This window comes from Desmodus rotundus, chromosome 1, assembly GCF_022682495.2.
Source record: "Desmodus rotundus isolate HL8 chromosome 1, HLdesRot8A.1, whole genome shotgun sequence".
Lineage (NCBI taxonomy): Eukaryota > Metazoa > Chordata > Mammalia > Chiroptera > Phyllostomidae > Desmodus > Desmodus rotundus.
In genome coordinates this window covers 96,754,075-96,770,093 of record NC_071387.1, presented here as the reverse complement: position 1 = coordinate 96,770,093, position 16,019 = coordinate 96,754,075, and the positions used below count along the sequence as shown (strand labels likewise).

Below are 16,019 nucleotides of genomic sequence, written 5' to 3'. Positions count from 1 at the left end.
GTTTTGACATGGGAGGCGGGGAGATCATCTGAACTCTCACTGGAGCACTTTCTCACTTCAGAAGCTCTGAAGTTCAAAGCTCTGTCGCCTCCAGCTGCTGCGTGTCCTGGGCTGCCCGCTGTCTTCTCTGTGATCCTTCCCAGGTTCTGGTGGAACTCTTGGCTTTCCTTCTCAGCAATGACTTGACCTGTGTCTCCCCGTGGCCTCAGAAGCTCTTGTTCCTGGCTGTTAGCAGCTTCTTCGATAACCTTTGCCCAAAATGTCATCATCTTCAGCTTCCTAAACCTGATCAGTTCTCGGAGCTACTCAGTCACCAGTGTCACCAGGGTCCCTGACTATGCCGCATGCGCCAGTCACCAGCAGCAATGTCCCGGGCGTGATAGTGGCCGTCAGGGGGAGGGGTACTTCCTATGCAACGAGCGAGGAGCGCCCTCTGTCCAGTGTGACTGGGGCAGGACCAATGAGGGGCATCAGAGGACACAGAGCACACTGGAGAAATCCCCAAATAGCATTATTTTCCCCGGCATGGAAACTATCAATAAGGCCGAAACAATGTTGTAACACAGTACTTTCGGTACAGCTATAGAGTTACCCAAACCCATACAGTGTGAAAGGTTATGATGTGCAGATTCTGGAGGACAGGGACTCTATTGCACTCCCTTCCCCACCCCCTCAAAGTAGCAGAAACTCTGACACATCAGTAAATATAAAATGCAGCCAAAGGGAAGTGCTAGATGATCGGAAGTCCTGGGTTTCTGGTCTTACATGCTTCCTTGTGCAGGGAGCTGCGACTGACTGCTAGGAGCGTGAGAACACGCCAGCACCGAAGAGGGTGTGGGGCTCAGGGCAGGGGAATGTAAGTGGAGATGGCTGTTTTCTGATGTTTCTTCTGTGTCGCTGTGGAAGTCGTAGCCAAGTTTTATCTTTGTGTTCTGTTACCTAAGTTGTAATCGGCAGGACCCTCTCTGGAAAGGCGGCGCTGCTGTGAATGCAACACTTGGAGCTGGCGAGAGTGGATTAGCCCTGGGTGTTAAGGGGGAAATACTGTGGCATTACAAACAGCTGCTTTAGTTCCTGCTCCTCTGTGTCGTGTTGGTTCAGCCCTCTGAGAAGCAGGCCAAGATGGGGTGAGAAACAGACCAGCAATTTATTAGGGAAAATGCTGGGGTGGGGGGCGTGGTTGGCAGGAATAGGGAAGGAGCCAGAGGAGGCTGGGAGAATGATCAGACTTCAGTAATCCCAATGTTTGGGACAGCTGGCATAGGAGGTGTCTTAGACTGCAGTGCAATGTTAGGAAAGTTTCAGTGAAGTTGGTGGGAGTCCTTGATCCCAAGTTGCCTATCAGAGAAGGCCCTGTGCCTCTAGGGAGACGGCTGTGCTGTCCTTTGCTGGCATTGGCTAGAAGGAAGCAAAGCAGAGCCCCCTCCATGAACCCTAGAGAGGCTCCGCAGCTGCCGCCCTCAGAATCACCACCTCTGCAGTCGGAGATGAGGGTGGCACATTTTCACAGCCTCTACATCCCACCCCTTGTGCCACACAGATTCTTCGTGGATGCTGCGTACCTCTCTTCCTAAGGGAAACTTTCAAGAGGGTGGTTTATGGCAACAAACTACAGCTCCCTCTCCTTGCTGCACTTGACCTTGGGGCCATAACTGGTAGCCATCCTTTCCTCGTTCCACTATCCATTCTTAATCATGCACACTCTCAACTGTTACCTAGACAGGTCTTGATGGGTCACCTAGTGGTGTGACCCAACCCTTCTGTCCCGAGGGGTGTAAACCCTTGGTTATCCTAACCAGTGGATCACTCCAGTGGATCGCTGGGCTCCACATTCCAGTATTTCTCCCTGCTCCCACTTTATAAAAGCATCCCTGCCTTCTTCTAGTAACCGATCAAGGTATTTGTAGTAACTTCAGTAACTTAGGGTCAGTTACTGAGGATCTAGTAACTTCTAGCAAATGAAGGCCAATTACTACTGCCAGAACAGTGACTCTGAGCTACTTTGCGTGCCTGCTCCTCCCAGAACACACGGAGCCCAAAGTGTCCTGGCAGCAGCCCTAGCTTAAATTTTAATGGGACTCTTGCTGTGCCCCTAGTAAGAGTGTGTCCCCTTTGGGTACCAGGACTTCCCACCCTGCAGAGCTCAGGGAGGGTGGACTTGATTACCACATGCATTCTGGCGAACCTTTACTAATAATATTGGTGGTAATCAAATCCCCTCTTGAGGAATCTGGGAAGATGTCTGCAGAAGGTGGCCTTGAACCATGTTACCTTGGATAACCACGGCTGGGAGCATTTCAAGGCCGATTCTACCTCTACCCCTCCCTAGGCTTCAGTTTCCTCTCGTAAAAAGAGGAAATTGCTCTCTGAATTCTAATATTCTGGGATTCAGTTGTTAGGCCCCAAAAAACATTCTCTTCCCTCTTCCCTCTCTCTCTAGCCTCCCTCTATTGCTGGTTCAATAACTCATACTGCTCCATTAGCTTGTTTGGGGCAATAGGGCCTTATCTGAAGAGGATTAGAGCAAAGTCAGGGTGAAATTTGAAACTTGGGAACATTGGTGGGATAGGGAGGGGTGAGAGAGGAAAGGGAGATGTAGAGGAGGTATCTTGGAGGATAATTTGTTTGAGGAACAAAGAAGAGAGGAACGATGTTGTAGACAGGAAGCAAAGTAAATGAGGCACAGAGGTATGAGAAAGCAGATGTCCTGGGAACACTGGCTGGGGCCAAGGCTGGATGGAGAAGAGGCAGCCTCAATGAGGAACCTCACAGGCTAAGGGGTTTGAGCACCAGGATAAGGAGGTGAAATTTTTACCCTAGAGGTAACTTGGAATAATTGGCAATTTTACACAGAGGAGCAACCCGATCCACTTTGTATTTTACAGAGTTGATGGGCACATAGGAATTGGATTCTAGGGAAAGAAGAAAAGTCTAGGTAGAGGCAGGAGGGAGACAAGTTAGGAACTAAGGCAATGTTCTCACCAGCAGAGGTTTCATACTGATGGCCCATGGGCCAGATTTGGCCCCAAAGAATGTTTCATTTGGCCCATTCAGTATTTCTGAATTTGGGGAATTTGTTTCCATCATTTAAGTGTACAGGATGTTTTGTTAGAATATGGATTCCCTGCTTCTGTTGAAAATTCGTATGTCCACAAATGGCCCACGATGCCCCAGTTTGCTTCATCTCCACCACTCCCCATCACCTACACCTGGGCCCCATCAGTAATTTACGTGAACTATAGGCACTCGAGTGTGCAACGCCCGGCTCTAGAACTACTAGAAACGGTCACTGTGGTTGGGAACAGTATGCTGGGGGCGAGGGCGGGGGGAGTCTGAACAAATAGTTGGAAGAAATAGGGAAGGTGCAGGGTGTGTTAGGGACTTTCTTTTTAGGGAGATAGTGTGGCCAGGGCTACATGGATGAGGCTAAGAAAGAGACAGAATGGGGCCTGGGGGGATGAGCTGTCCTATCTCATCTCCATCCTGATCCACCTGACTTCCTTCCCAGCCACCAATTTTCAGTTACCAAACCCACAATGCTCCTCACTCCTGAGTGGTGTCTTTGTACATGCTGCTCCCTCTGCCTGGAATCCCCTTTCCTCCCTTTTATCTGGTGAGCACTGTGCATTCCATGACTAGTCACTGCCGTTTACAACCGAGGTCAAGAGCACAACTCGGGCTGTCCATGCCCCCCAAGGCGCCAGTTTATGGCCTCTTCTCCGGGTAGGCTGTTCTCTGTGGTCTTGCTCAAAATAGGATGGATGGATGAATGCATGGATGAATGGATGACTGACAGATGGGTAAATGAATGCGTATCCTATTGAAGAGTTTGGATGTTTCCCTCCTTGAAACAGACACAGGCTCCACCCCACAAGAATAGACTGGGACAGTCTGGGGCAGTCTGATGCCGCAGGGGCCAGGAGGATGGACCAGGTGACCCTCTCAGACTCCCCCGAGTCCTCTCTAACCTCGTTCTCGCCCCCTCGTGGGCTCTGACCTAGAAAGACTGGGGGCGGAAGGAGGATAAAAAGGAAGCTCGTCGGCGCTAGGACCCAGCGAAGCCGGAAAGTGGGGTTGGGGCGCCGCGCGCCGCTCCCTCTCCGCGGGGGAAAAACTACGCTCCGCGGCGCGCGGCGGGACGGCGCGGCGGGAGGGAGAGCGCGCGCCTGGGCTAGTGCGCGTGCGCAAGGGCGCGCGCCAAGCGGGGCGGACAAAGGGGCGGGCGGCGGCGCGCAACCCGGAGGGTGGAGCCCGCGGCCAAGCAGGCAGGTGCGCGCGGGTTGGAGGGTGGAGCCGCGATGCCGCGATGGAGCGCAGCCCGGGCGGGCGCCGGGACCCGGGCCGGAGCACCAGGCGGAGCGCGAGCCGGAGCCGCAGCCAGAGCCCGGGCCAGGCCGGGGTCCGGGACCGCAGGGCCGGGTTGCTCGTAGCGGCGGCGACGGAGCCCCCCAGCGGTTGAGGGGCTTCCTCCCAGCCCCTTTGCGGGTGGCCGGGACTCAGCAAACCCCCGCAGCCAGGGAGCGTGGGGATCCCCCCACCACATCCAGAACCCAGACAACCCCAGGAGAGCGGGGTGGGGGGAGCCTCCAGATCCAACACAGAACGACTTACCAGCCAGCGAAGGCGAAGACTTGCTCGGTATTGAGAAGACTCCCCCTCTTCAATCCGGGCGACCCCCAAGACCTAGAACACAGTGACCCTCCTCTCCGGGATTGCGGCACCCCCTCTCAAGATTCTGGTCAATACAACTCCACACCTCAAGACACGAAGACCCAGCTCAGAACGCCCCTAGATCAGAGTCCTAGACCCCCCATCCCAATTCCGGCACACAGAAACCCCAAATCTGGGGACCCGAGGACAGCAAGAGCTATCCCTCACCAGCAAGAGGCCTCGGGGCATCGCTCTCCGCCCCCCCCCCCCAACACACACACGCAAAGATCCAGGACCCGGGCGACTAAGTCCCTCACGGCGCCCTTCGCATCCCAGCCCATGGTTGTGGCGCCCTGAGCCCCTCGGGCAGGGCTGACGAAAACCGAGACGGCGCCCAGGCCCCCTGCCGCGGCGTCCCCGCGGCCCCAGCCCAGGTAAGCCGGGCCCAGGTGAGGAGCAGCAGGTGAGTGGCCACCGAGGCCCCTAGACCTGCAGGTGGGGAAGGAAGTATTGGGTGCACACTGCCCCCATCCCCAGCGTCGCCATGGATCCGAGGCTGAAGGACGTCTCTTTGTGTCTCGCTGGGAGGAGCCGCCCCCTCCTCCCTTCCCCCACCCCACACCCTAGCCTTGGGGTTTGGGGCCCAGGCCCCAACGGGGAGTGGTGGCAGAGTGCCTTGAGCCACGGAGAGGGGAGAAGACGGTAGAGGCCCCCCCCCAAAACTGCGAGCCTGGAGCTGTCGGATCCTTGGTCTTTGGAGTATATGTACCCCTCCCCCGGAGCCCAGGCTGAGTTCTCAAGTGAAATCCATCCTGGGAGAAGACTTGGGGGTGTCCACAGGTGAGGGGACCCATAGTGTGTAGCCCTAGGGTGATGGCTGAGGCTTTGGGTGTGTGTCTTTGTCTGTGAGAGGGCAGGGAATGGGTGTTTGAGAGAGTGGTGGGAATCCCTGATTTTCTCTGGGACTCCACTGCCCCCCACCCAGGCCACAGTGGGAGTCTTTACCTAGGACACTTAGCGCTCCCTGTGGCACAGGGAGGAGGCAGGCCCTTCCCAAAGTGAGCCACTGGTTGCTGGGGAGGGAAGGCAGTGGGGATGAAGAAGCCATTTCAGGTCAGGCACTTTTCCGTCCCCAGGTGCTCCAAGGGGCAGCAAACCCAAGGCCTTCCCTTCTTTTCCTTACCTCCGAAACACCGAGGCCCACACCTCAGATTGGGTCAGCGTGTCCTGGACCACCAAAGGACCATTCTAGGTTATCACTCTAACTTTCCAGGACATATGCAAGGCAGTGCCTCAACCTGGCCCTCAGTGACAGCGAGGCCCTGAATCCCAGACCCCGCAGTTTAGATGAGAGACCTGGGGATGCTGTGTCCTGGAATTCTGGGTCTGTGACCCTGAGAAGGGGCTGAACGGTGCCGAGGAAACGCAGTTCGGGCTGCTGGGGTCTCCGCCAGTCTCTCCTCAGCCCTCTGCAGTCCGGCAGCAGGGCTGAAGAAGGCAGGGTGCAGGTAGCCCCACCAGGAGTTTCTTTGTTCGTTTATTCATTGAACAAACTTTAGCTAGGGTCTGTGATGTACCAGGCACTGGAGTCAAGGTCCGTTTTCTCACTTCATCCCAATCTCCTCTCCTGATCTTCACTGTTTATCAGATCCCCGGGCTGTTCTCAGTTTGCCCAGGCCACGCTTGGTTGGAGGGGGGCCTAGTCAGGCCCAGGTGACCATCTCTGACCCTACACCTGAAGCCACTGATCCCCATCCTGCTGCAGACTGTGTGGGTCCCTGAGTCTGTGTGGCCAGTTCTTTCCCCTTTTCTATACCAAGTGCCCCCACCCCACCTGCTGCTAGGATTGACCCATGGGAGAGGATGTAATCAGCAGGAGAAAAGGTTGGAGATGCTTCTGGCCAGATCTCTGGCAGCCCCTCCTGCAAATTCAAAGAGAGTCGAGGCAATCCCCCTCAGCGTGGGCTGTGGGGGAGTCAGCTGCCCTGAAGGCTAGGTGATCTTGGGCAGGCTTGTGGCATCTCCCAGAGAGTGAGCCACTGTGTAGCCAGCCGGAGGGGTGGATGTAGATCACAGTTGGGCCTTAAGAAGCAACCAGGTGCGTCTTCTCCCTCTCTGAAGGAGTTCATCTCCCACAATGGATTCCCAGGAGCCGAAGGCCTTGTCATACGACCCATAGGCAAGGGAGTGGAGTGAGCTAAAGAGCAGAGATTTGAGTCACTGTGACTAGGGAAAACCATCAAGAGGCCAGAAGGAGACAGGAAGGAAGGTCTCCCCTTCTCACTAACCTGCAGTGGCTCCCATTGAGTCCAGACTAAACTGCAGTCAGAGCCCTTTGCAGTGTGGCCCTAAACTGCCTCCAAGTGTCATCTCCCACTGCTCACTCGTCATCCTCTACTTCACCTCTGGCTCATCTCCATGCCCCCTAACTTCCTGCCTCCCTGCCTCCCTCCCTCCCTCCTTCCACCGTGTGCTGTTCCCTGACCTGAAAAGCTCCACTGTTGGATGGCACAGGAGCAGCTCTCTGCCTCCACCTTCATTTTGATCTGACCTGGGCTGGCACAGAGTGGAGAGCCGGGTTGAACTGGTTGATGGGTTGGTGGCTTGGAGACAGTAGCATGTGTCTACATGTGTTGTGAGAGTTTGTCTCCACATCCAGACCTCGAGCTCCCAGACATGGGACCAGATCTGTCTCGTCCCCGTGCATCGGCTATGTCTAACCAGCACCCGGCATAATATACAACACGTGTAAAATACAGCTTCCAGGCACATTTTGACGATCCAAACAGTGTTTTTCTCCTATTTGTTGCCAATGCTAAAAAACATACAATCTCACATACAAATATTGATATTTGGATCCTATTGAAAAAGCAGATGAAATGGCAAGCCGAGGCAAGAGCCAGAGAGTGACAGTGATGACCTTGAGACAGCACTGCCCTCCAGCCTGCCCCAGGCCCCACTTGGCCTGTTCACTTATTAACATGACCTGCTGGTCCCTCTTGCAGAAAGCTGGCTCTTCAGGCCTGGGGTGGAGGCCAGAAAGTGTTTGCTCCTTGAGTGACTGTAGTCTGTGTGTGTCTGGCCCAGGCGGGCATTCCTGCCCCCCTCCCGCGGCCAAGTTAGAACATGCACAACACAGCACCCCTCTGGGGTCTTGAGGCTGTGGTGAGGTGAGCCTGGATTCCTCCCACTTCCAGTCTTGGCCCCACCTTGTGCTTCCTCCCCTACGCTAGGAGAGTTCAGCTGCCAAAAACCTGCTTTAACTGTCTCACGTGGCCAGAAGCAAAAGGTCAAGGTCCTAGGCCCAGGTCTTGCTGAAGACTCTGACTCTCGGCCTCCATTTGCCCATGTGTCAGAGAGGAATTGGAAGCTATAAGCTTCCTCTTTGTTTTAACTTTCTAGGACTTGAAACAAAGCTGCTCTAGTTTGGGTCAGGCAAGAGAGGTGGGGGCCTCGATTCAGAAGCCGTCAAAAATGTCCACATTCCCTAAACATTAATGAAACCAATGGGTGTTGCCAAGTACCTGGGCCAGGGGCCAGCCCTGGGCACCAGGCACTCGGCATGGCCCTCCAGGGAGTGTGCCATCTTCTTGGATGAAGGTCTACAGCAGCCCGAGGTTGGGGGGGCATCAGAGCACCATAATTGAGAGCACAGGCTCTGGACCCTGCCGCCTGGGTTCGAATCCTGCTTAGCTGCTCTGTGACCTTGGGCAACTCACTTAACCTCTCGAGGCTCCAGTTTACTGATGTGGAAAACAAAGGTAATACCTACCTCAGGGTCATCAGGGGGAATGAGTTAAAGCATAAAAATGGCCTAGGACCTGGTCCAGCATATGAAAAGTGCTCAGTAGCTATTGATTCTTATTTAAAGGTGCATTGGCAAGTGAGAGACTAGGCCTTGGTAACCACCTTGACTTTCCTATCACCTGTCTGGGGCGGCCACAGGGCTTTTGGTGCTATCCCCAGTTCGGGGAAGCAGGAGTTTGAGAGGCAGTGCTGTGTGGTGCTGAAGAGCATGGAGTGAGTCCCTTACTCCAGGTGGGGTGGGGTTCAAGCCTGAGAGTTTAGGAGGGCTCTTCCAGTACCTTGGCCCGTGGCTCTGCCTAAGGGTAGGATCTCGGGTGGCCTGGCCCTAGTTCTGTAGTTGAGACCCTCTTCCTTCCCAGTTCTGCTGACTAGGTGCTCTGCCTGCCCCGCTTCTGTCCCCAGGCTTTCTGCCCTAGGCAGATGGGCCTCAGGCCAGAGCCTGGACCAGCATCTCCAATAGCCTCAGAGTCTTCCCCAAACTACTCCCTCCCTTCTTCCCTCCCCTACTTCCTTGGTGGCAGTTAGGCCTAGAGGGGCCAGTTAAAGCCCCTCCCCCATCCTATCCACCTACTCTCCCCAAACCCCACAAGAACCTGGCCACAGCCTGGTGAGAGAACAGGTCCAGACACCCAGGTCGGCCCTACTCTGGGAGCCGAGTGGTATTCGGGTTGGAAGGAAGCAGGGGAGCATGTTTCCAGTGTCGAGTACTCCATGCTGGGCACTGGCCGTTGCTTTCTCATTTGTCGCTGAGAACAGCATTAACCCAGAGCGGGGATTTGAGCCCAGTTCTGTGAGCCCCCAGTGGTTTGCATGAAGCTGGCTGCAAACTACCTGGGTCTGATCCCTGCCTCTACGGTTCACTGGCCTCGTGACCTTGGACAAGGCAGTTGTCCTCTGAGCCTCCTCTGTCTCCTGAGCTGTCCTCCGTCTCCTCTGATGTGGAATGGGGATAATAATAACTGCTCCTACTTCCTAGGGTTGTGGGGAGGATTAAAGAACCCCGTACAGGGCTATTCTTTTTGAATTGATTTTTAGAGAGAGAAGAAACATCAAGTTGTTGTTCCACTTATGTGTGCATTCATTGGTTGGTTCTTATATGTGTCCTGACCTGGGATCAAACCTACAACCTTGGCATGTGGGGATGATGCTGTAACCAACTGAGCGACCCTGCCAGGGCCCGCCATTTAAATGTTTGTTATTACTGCTGCGAAAACCTGCTGGGATATGCAAATGAGTTGGTCTGGCCAGAGGAAGTCACTGTGACTTCCCACTACACCAGCTCTCCTCCCTGTGGCTTTAGCCAGTCATGGGCGAGGCAGAGGATGTCCTAACTCTCTCTGGGTGTTGGGATGGCCGAGGGGCAGGGGTCCGGCTGCACAGGACAGTGCCACCTCATCCTCCTCCTGATTGAGACACAGGGAGGCTGCAGAAATCCCTGCCCCAGGGCAGTTCCCCCAGTCTGTCGGGCACCCCCACCATAGCAAGGAGATCCTCCAATGCCTGCCAGCCCTGACCCATGTGTCTCCAGGAGGAGCAGCGAGGCTCACAGTTAACGTGATTTAGTGGTAAAAAGTACAACCTCTAGATCCTGCTGTGTGACCTCGCGCCAGTGCTTAACCTCCCTGACTCTTGGACCCTTCATCTCCAAAACAGGTGGGCAGTACGGTGCCTGCCTTGTAGGGCCACAGCGAAGATTTGCTGCATGAATGTGTGGAAGTGCTGTGCGTGGCACTCAGTACCCACTAAGGGTTTGCTCTTAATACTAGTTCTCAAAAGCCCCGAGCAGAAAGGGAATGTTAGCACACTATTATTGCTTAAAAAAAAATGGAGGTCTTTACTCAACTTCCATATCTAGGATTTAGGAAGATTCTGCCCGCTTTTCCCTCAGTCACTCAGTTGCCAGCGCAAGAGTGGCCAGGAAGACCCAGCAGGCCCTAACCTGGGCTCGAGCCACAGTCCTGGACATATCTGTTGATCAGCTGCCCTGCCCCCACGCCTCTGCTCATGTGGGGCCATGGCAGGTGAGAGCTGCTGCGTGGAGGAATCTGCACCCTGGGGCTCTCAAAAGCCTCCAAGGCTTCCCTTGCCTCCTCTTCCCTCAGCCTCACTGCAAGGACAGTGGCGAGTGCTGCAGAGGTGGGGCAGGAGGCTGGCCTCTGAGTCCCTGAGCTGGGTTGGCGTCTCGCTGTCTCTCCAGGGCCTGACACACAGATTGGCTTAAGGAAGGGTTCGCTCAAGGCCAGAGTTTGGAGTGCAGCTCTCTGAGAGTGGGAGGCGGGTCCTCGCTGTGGCCTCCCAGGCCCTTGTTACTGCTACCCTCATCTCCTGCCCTAACGCCAGCCACCACTCTGCGACCGCGCTGGCCTCCTCACTGCTCCCCAGGCACCCCAGGCACAGTCCCCATGCCTCTGCTGGGAAAGCTCTTCATCACAACACCTGCGTGCGCGCAGCCTTCTCCTTAGGGCCTTTCCTGACTCCCACCTACAATTTGTTCCCCAGACGGGGCATTTCCTCACTCCTCCCTGCTCTGTTTTTTGCTGCAGGACTTCTCACCGTCCGATGCGTCTTGCTTGCCCGTATTGCTCTCTGCCTCCAGACTGGAGTGTGAGTTCCTTGAGAGCAGGGCTGTTTGTGTGGCTCGTGAATGTGCTCCGGATCCGAGAACAGTGCCACGCACATCGTAGGTGCTCGACAAACTCTTCTCGAATGTTCTAGAGCCAGTTACCCCTAAGCTACACTAGCTGCATGACGCTGGACACGTCATGTAACCCTCCCTCCTCTGGGTCTGCGTTTCCTGAGCTGTAAGGCATATGTGTAATGGGAATAAGGTGGTTGTGAGGGTTAAATGAGTCAATACGAGCATATATAAAGTACTTGTATTTGGAGTGTTTCGCAAACATTGGCTGTTGTTAACACTCTAATCAGCACCGTCATTATCCCTATTCTACTGACAAGAAAACGGAGGCACGGAGAGAGTAAGAAACTCACCACCAGCCTCGCGGTAAGAAATGCTGGTGACCTGGTTCTGCCCAGGAATGCCTGCGTCTGGGCTCCGGGCTCCTAAGCTGGACTACATCCCCGTTCCATCCCTCTGCAGGGGCTCAGAGAAGGGGGGAAGGGTGAGGCTATGGCTAGGGAAGGGCTCATCTATTCAGGAAGCCTCTGCTCACCCAGCCACTCCTCCAGTGGCCACCACCTGTCCACTGGTGGGCACCCAGCCAAGACCCCTGGCCCAGCAGCCGGAGGTGGGTGACCACCGTGCTCTCTGCCCTCCTCTCCTGTTGATGCCCCCGAGTGCTGGGCTGCCCACCTCACCCAGGCAACAAGGCGCATGCCTCCTTCTACCCCCACAGGACCCCCCACAGCTAGGCTGGGAGGGGTGGGGCCCAGGGCTCCCACCTGCCCACAGGGCCTGGCTGGGGAGGAAGGCCAAAAGAGGCTGGAGAGCCTGCTCCAGCTCTGGACACCCGCTGCATGTGGACAGCATCCCAGGCTATTAACCCTGGAGGATGTGCCTCAGGGAAGGCACAGCATGTGCCAGCTGGGAGGGGAGGCTGAGGCAGCAGCCACAGCCAGAATCCAAGCGCAGCTGCAAAGGACCCCGGTAGGGAGGGCAGTGGGAAGAAGTTGTTCTCAGTTTCTGCAGCTCAGTCTTGGAGAAGTCCCAGCTGTACCCAGTCTCCTCACCTGGGAAATGTAGGAGCTGGGCCACCCGATCTCCAAAGTCCCTTCTGGCTCAAGTGGGTTCAGGGGCCACTGGAAAGATGCCTGTGGATATATTGCCATTTATTTGACCAAAGCCTGGCTGATAGACACTTGGGTAGTGCCGGACCTTTCCAGCCCTGGGGGTCTGGGTTAAGATTCGGCAGCAGTTCCTCCATCCAGGCTGCCCAGCCGCCTTAAGCCTCCCCGGCCTTGCACTTGGTGCTGGGCCTGCATGGGTGCTGTCCACGCCTGTGGTGCTGAAGACGCTGGGACTAGAGGGAGGCCTGGGTTGCAAACCAGAGACCAAGAGAAGAGAAGGAGAGAGAGCAGGCAATCCCTGGCTCTGCCCCTCACTGGCTGAGTGTGGCTTTGAGCAAGTTGCTCAAACCCTCTGGGCTTCAGTGTTCTTATCTGTGAAATGGGGTTGCTGTGAAGATGGAATGGCAGCAGCCGTGTGAAGCATCGGCACATTGAGAAAATGGGGGGTACTTTTTACTCTTATTTTAGAGACAGTAAAGCATAGTGGTTAAGCTTTTGGACACTGGAGTGATAATGCCTGGATTTGAATCCTGGCTCTGTTACTGATAATCTCGATCTTGTGCCTCAGTTTTCCTCTTCGACAAGTTAGGATAACAGCCCCTGTGCCAGGATGTTGCGGGAGTACATGGGTTAGTTTATGTGAAGCAGTTATGTGGCCCATGGCAGGCCTCCCTAAGCACTGGCTGTTTTTATGCCTCTCCTCTGCAGCGCTACCCTCATCACAGCGCCTCCAGCCCCTGTTCTCAGTGGCCGGTGCCCGTGCAGCCGCCCCATCTCCGCTGTGCGGGGGCTGGCGCTGTTGGGGGGAAGCAGCACCTTGTCCTGCGGATGCCCGGGCCTCCAGCCCAGTCCTTCCACTAGCTTTCTGTGTGATTTTGAGCAAATCACTGTTCCCTTCTGGCCACCAGCCTCCACATCTGTAAAATGGGGCTAATGATGCCTGATGAAGACCCCTGGGAAAACAAGTATGTGCCTGTAGGATCACGTACAGGAAAGCCAAGATATAAAAAGTTACAACTTCCCTCACACTTAAAGAATTATTCACCCGGCATTTGTCACGCCCTAAGCGTTTGAAATAGCAGGATGATTAAGGCATAGGGCTTACTTTCAAGGAGCTCTTGCGTTTCTTGCTGAATTGTCAGTCTGCTCCAAAGCTCATTCAGCTGTCACCTCCTCCAGGAGGCCACCCTGACCCCCACTGCCAGTGCCCTCCTTGGAAATGTTGGAGCACTGACCATTGCCTTCCTGGTTTGTGAGGTTATACCCTGCATCTGATACATCACTCCGGCCTGCTCGCCCCTGTCCGCACCCAGCACAGGCTCCGGTAGATGCTCTCCGCGGCAGTCTTCAGGTTGCAGGTTACGTGCACTGAACGCAAACTGGCCTACCCGGAAAGGGAAACGTTTTGATTCGTGAGACAAACGTTCAGGAGTGTAATTGGCTTTAGGCATGCCTGATCTAGATGTTCAGAGCCACAGCCACCTGAGGGATGGGGTGGGTCCACTGGTTGGCCAGGCTGGGAGCAGGCCTGCCCCTGGAGACGACCCTACTGAACACACGGGCTGAAAGAGACCATTCCCTAAAGAAAGGGAGATCAGTGATGAGCAGGGAAAAACGTCACGGTCCCCGTCAAGAAACCACTGAAAGTGTGTGAGCTAGGCAAGAATCAAGTCCAGTCTGCTCTTCCGAAAATTTATCTGATCGCATGTGTAGGAGAGGGGGTTGGAGGGGAGGAACCTGGAGGCAGGCGAGGGGAGAATGTGGGGTTCTGGGGAGCTGATTCAGCCATGCAGGCTAAAGGAACGAAGCTTCAGCCCCCGGCTTTACAGAGAAGCAAAGTGAAGCAGGTGAGAGAGGGGCTCCCTGTCCCCACTCTCCACCTGAAATTCCACCTGGTAGCTGGTTTTCACAGGGACTTATTTTTATAATAATGTCAATGCACACAGGTGACCCACCCAAGAACAATCATCCGTTCAATGGCACCTTCCCAAGGGAAGGCTTTGTCAAGGGTGCCCTTTCGGGCTTGCTCGCGCTGAGGGGTAACATGGGGACAGAGAGCCTGGGAACCCAGAGTGAGAGCCAGAAAGGTCTGACCAACATCGCTTAGTCCAACTGTGCCCCCCGCTGATTCTCGGCTGGTGGGGCACCCACTGTCTGCCTGTCTGCACCCCGACTTCCTCCCTGCTGCAGCCATGGGCGCTGTCTCATTTTAAGGGCTATCTGCCTGGGTCTGCCTTCGGGAGCCTCAAAGGACACAGTGCATGGGATCTGAAGCCTAATGGCCTGAGTTCAAATCCCAGCTGTGCTAATTATTAGCTCTTGGCAAGTGACTTAGCCCATCTGTGCCTCAATATCCCTTTCTGTAAAATGGGGATAATAATGGGAGCTAGTGCCTACCTCCTAGGCTTGTGATTGTTAAATGATTTAATCCACAGTGTTAGCACAGCAGTTGACATACAGTAAATGCTCCGTAAATACTGGTCAGTAGTATTCCCCCACAGACAGGATAAGGACGGGCCCTTCTGTGTACAGGCTGGTCACCCTCCACCTACTCCTGTAAGTGGATTCTTGTCACTTGGTTGCCAGAGTTACCGGCATCCGGATTACCTTCTCTAGCCACATTCCAGGCAGTCGGACACACTGAGGTTTAAATCTTACTCTTTTGCTTACTTGCTACATAACTCTTGAATTAAGGTAATGCTAGCCTCTATTACAAGTAAGCCTCTATACCTCAGCAGCCTAACACAATAGAAGTTTACTCTGGCACAGATAAAATGTAGAGTGGATATTCCTCCCACGTCCAGGGACACAGGCTCCTCCTGTCTTGTAGCTCTGCCATCTTTCAGGGTCTGGGAGTTCTCTGCGTCAAGTCAGCGTACAGGAGAGGACATAGAGAAACTCTACCCGTTCTTAACAGCCCCAGTCTAGCTGTGACACATCGTTTCTGTTCTCATCCCATTGGGGGAAACCAGCCACGGGGCCACGCCTGGGCGCAAGGGGGGCGAGAAGTGTGGAGCGGACGGCCGTCCTCCAGCTCCATGGTATGTAGACCAGACAGGGTTTGGGGGGCAGTCGGCCATTTCACCATAGCCACAGTAAACCCTCAACTCTCGGGCTCTGTTCTTGCTCCATAAATAGAAAGCATCACTCCACTGTGGCCACGGCTGCACAGCATCTACATTGACTAAAATCATTGAATCGTACACTCACTTTGGGAGAATCCCGTGGTATGTAAGTTATACCTCAAGCTGTTTTGAAGAAATACGAAGTGTGTTGCCCTCGCCTGTCAGGATTCTTGTGAGGACTCAGGGAAGTGCTGCCAAGCTGCCACTGTGTGCGTGTGGCCGGCAGGGGTCCAAGGTGGGCCTGAGCTGGGGTATGTATTCGGTGTAGTTTTCATAAGGCACCCAGCTTGAGCCACCTGCCAGTAGGAAGTGGTGGGTGGTGGTTCGGTCTTGCTTCTGGCCTGGGAAGCCCTACCCCCACTTCTGTGGCCCTCCCAGCTTGTGCAGGAGGGCCCAGCCCACAGGGCCAGGGCTTCTGTGGTCAGAGCCGTGAAGAGTGGGTGACCCCCTCCCGCCTTCAGCAACACAGATGGGAAACTGAGGGCCTCCATGGGCGCCAGTGAGGGCATACACCTGAGGTGCAAGTCACGCGGGGTGCCCCGGGGGCAGCAGAGTCAGCTTGAGTGCAGATAGATGCCAAGCCAACCACCCTGGGTCGGCCAGGAGCCCCACTGCCCGGTGCTGGAGCATCCACAGCTGCTTCTTAGAGCACAGGCAGTGACAGAGACGCGTGAAACACCGTCACGTCGAGCT

General features: G+C 55.1%; 1 protein-coding gene across 2 annotated transcripts in view; it reads left to right on the top strand.

Moving 5' to 3' along the window:
* Nucleotides 1-16,019, top strand: part of SBK1 (SH3 domain binding kinase 1) — a 49,570-nt gene that overhangs the window by 23,601 nt on the left and 9,950 nt on the right. Inside the window, exon 1 of one of the 2 annotated variants that reach the window (XM_024560489.3) lies at nt 4,246-5,084. The exons of the other annotated variant lie outside the window; for it this stretch is intronic. The gene's annotated coding sequence lies outside the window, so the exon portion shown is untranslated. Of the gene's footprint in view, nt 1-4,245; nt 5,085-16,019 lie in introns of those variants that run through there. 2 annotated transcript variants of the gene reach the window in all.